Raw genomic sequence first — 3,289 nt, 5'->3', positions numbered from 1 at the left:
ATGACAGGCCGAACCACCGAGCCCGGCTGCCACACAGCTTTGTAAGTGGTAGAATTTGCTATGAATCTTGGCTCTCTCTCTCTCTCATCACTTACCTCCCACGGTGACCTTCCGGCGCCGGGCACTTAGTAGGTGTTTAGTTTTCCTTGTGGGTACATCTCCAGCCGAGGAATGATAAGCATGTAGGTGATGAACTTCCCTGGAGTATTCCACGTGAAGAAGAGGATGCCTGTTCCGGGATCGTCCCCTCAGGAATTGGTCTGAGGGGCTGAAGATGGAGTTGCTGAGTTGCGTTTTATTTCTTGTTGGGCTCAGATGTCTTCTCACCCTCACAATCCTATCACAGGCCTATGGTGAGAATTAATCTCAGGGAAGGTGAGAGAATGCAAGACAAGCTGCTTGGAGTTCTGCATAAAAATAAAATCTGGAGATGAATGATTTCGGGAATACATCATTTCTGTATACCTGGCTTGTGGAGGGATTTTTCTTTTTGTGTAAACATAACGTAGGAGATATACGAGCCCATTCCTGCATAGGGTGCTGGGCTCCCAGGGGGTTTGTACCGAGACGGGGGGCAGAGAGAGAGAGAGAGAGAGAGAGAGAGAGAGAGAGAGAGAGAGAGAGAGAGAGAGAGAGAAAGAGAGAGAAAGAGAGAGAAAGAGAGATGAGGAGAGGAAGCAGAGGCAGTGGGTGTATAAAAATGACAGATGCCCTGGTGTAAAAGGTGACAATTTGCCTACACAGTGAAATGGTTCTGTCAAGACATCAGGGTATTTGGGGACCTGAATTCGGAAAGGAAATGTTTGAAAACACAGGCAGCCGGGAGCTCCTCGGTCGACTCAGAGCTCCAGAAGTGATGTTTTATAATTTTGCCTTATGATCTGTGAGGGTTTATCATGGCACTAATCGGCCTAATGATGACGGGAATTCAGTCATTCCCACTTAGATGCCAGGTTTTAAGTAATAATACGCACTCAGCAGGCCCCTTGGCTGTGCGCTGAGAGGACCTGGAGGGGCCGGCCCCTCTGCAGGCTTCTGGTAAATGAGCTCAGCTCCCACCGGGCCACGTGGCTTCTCGGGCTGTGGAAACAGCTCCCCTCAGGCTGCCTGGGACCCCTCCTGGTTCCCCTTGCCTGCTGGTCCTCAGGCCGAAGAGAGGGCAGCTCCCCGGTCCACCCATCGGGCTTGGGCACTGGTCATCAGGGATGGCGAAGGCGGCTTGGGCCACCGCCCCAGAGGGCGGAGTCAGGTCTTGCACACTTGCAAGTTGCCACTCTTAATGGGAAAATTTAAACCCAGTGTTTATGGTAATGCCCTCGTTCCCATGGACACCAGCAAGCTGCACAACCAAGATTAATGGAGGACCACCGAGACCGGTCCTAAAAGATGCTCCCTCTTGCGGATTACGGTCTGTCACACGGCATCCATTAGCGCCGGAGCGCGGGGTCCCCATCATGTGGGTATCATTGGGACCAGCGCGCCCCGGCAAGATGGCATTTTCACCGCACATCAACAGATCATTTCACCACTGCTCAAGGCATCGTAAATTGGACTTATGGCTCCGCTGCTGGCATAAATAAGTCCCTTTGATAGTTAGTGGAAGACGTTATGACACTCCAGGGTACAGGAGGGGACATTGGCACTGTCATTTTTTTTCTCCAGCCCTGGCACCCTGGTGCCTGTGATCTTTCTGAAGATTCAGGGCACGCGCTCTTCATTACGGCTTGGGCACCAGGGACTTGTTTTTTTTGCAAGATTAATGAGCGCCACGGAAATTCTCCAGCACATCTCGATAATTAAGTCTTTGTTTATCAAAAAACAAGTTATATTAGGAGCAGAAAATTCGCAGTAATTATTCATAATTCTAACAATTCAAGTATAGCTACCTCATTTGCCTGGGTAATTCTGCTTTTTAATTTCTTGCATATATTTGCATATTAATTTTGCCCGTCGGCTGCAGCAGGCTTGACAGTTTGCTACTATGTGATGGTTTTCACAGGGGTGCGACTCAGTTGGGTGGCATTTCGACTGGGTGCAATGATAAATTATGAATTTTCTAATTTGCTGTATAATGAAGTAACCCTTTCCAACCCAATTAAAAAGAATCACCAGGATCTTTTTTTTTTTTTTTGGTAAATATATGTTTTTTCAGGCATTTTCATCTTCTTCTTTTCTTTGCTGTTTATAAACAAGGCATGCATTTTTTTCTCTTAAAAAAAAAAGATTGGGGGGGCGGGGCCAGAGAGCCTTCCCCCATTCCCGGCCGGCTCTGCTCTTCTGGCTTTCGCCTCCACTGTGGCTTCCAAAGAATTCTCCAAGAAGCAAGGAGGACCTGATTCTGCAGGATTTCAGCCGCAACCTCTCGGCCAAGTCATCTGTGCTCATCTTCGGGAACTCATCCGTCGTGTCTGCCATCCCCATCTGGTTACAGTGACGAAGACGGTGAATGATTTAGTTTGCTGTTCTCTGCGGCGTGAGGACCCCGGTAAGCACATATCTGGTCACCTTTGCAGACGAGATTGCAAAATTTGTTCTCCAGCACAAAGTGGCACAGAAGAGGAAGGATGCCCTTACCCAAGAAGTGACTCGAAAACTTTCTGAAGCTGATAATAGAAAGATGTCCTGGAAGGAGAAAGACCAGAGAAGCTTGTGGAAGAAGATGAGGTTGCTGATTCTGAAACTACAACATTCTCCATCTTTTGCAATAACATTCTGTTCCTGGTCTTGGTCACTGTGGCTTCCTTCTTTACATAGAAGAACTTCCGTCCCGCCGTGAACGAACTACATTTTGTCCAGAAGTGTTTCATCCAGACTCATGGCCCTCCTGTCTACTGGCTCCAAGTAGGCAAACCATTAGACCACGGCAGCTCCCCGACTTACATTGGCTGGTGGCCTCTGGTGTACAGGGTGGTCAGACACACAAGATGTTATTGTAGTCTGGAGGTTGAGGGTTTAAAATAATCATCAGAAGCCCGGGTGCGGTGGCTCAAACCTGTAATCCCAGCACTTTGGGAGGCTGAGGTGAGAGGATTGCCTGAGCCTGCTGGTTCGGGACTGGCCCGGGCAACTTGGTGAGACCTCTTCTCTACCATAAATCACAAAACTAGCTGGACATGGTGGCATGTGTCTGTAGTTCCAGCTACTTGGTAGGCTGAGGAGGAGGGATTGCCTAAGTCCAGCAGGTGGAGACTGAGGTGGCCGTGAGCGTGCCCCTGCACTCCAGCCTGGGCAGACAAGAGTGAGACTCCAACTCAAAAAAATAAAATCAAAACATCAGCAGAAGGCCGGG

General features: G+C 49.0%; 1 pseudogene; it reads left to right on the top strand.

Moving 5' to 3' along the window:
* On the top strand, positions 1-2,845 carry LOC103269471 (annotated as a pseudogene).
* Positions 2,846-3,289: the final 444 nt, after the last annotated feature.

This window comes from Carlito syrichta, unplaced genomic scaffold, assembly GCF_000164805.1.
Source record: "Carlito syrichta isolate Samal-C Ts95f unplaced genomic scaffold, Tarsius_syrichta-2.0.1 Scaffold309275, whole genome shotgun sequence".
In the NCBI taxonomy this organism is placed as follows: domain Eukaryota; kingdom Metazoa; phylum Chordata; class Mammalia; order Primates; family Tarsiidae; genus Carlito; species Carlito syrichta.
This window is presented reverse-complemented; position numbering and strand designations above follow the sequence as displayed.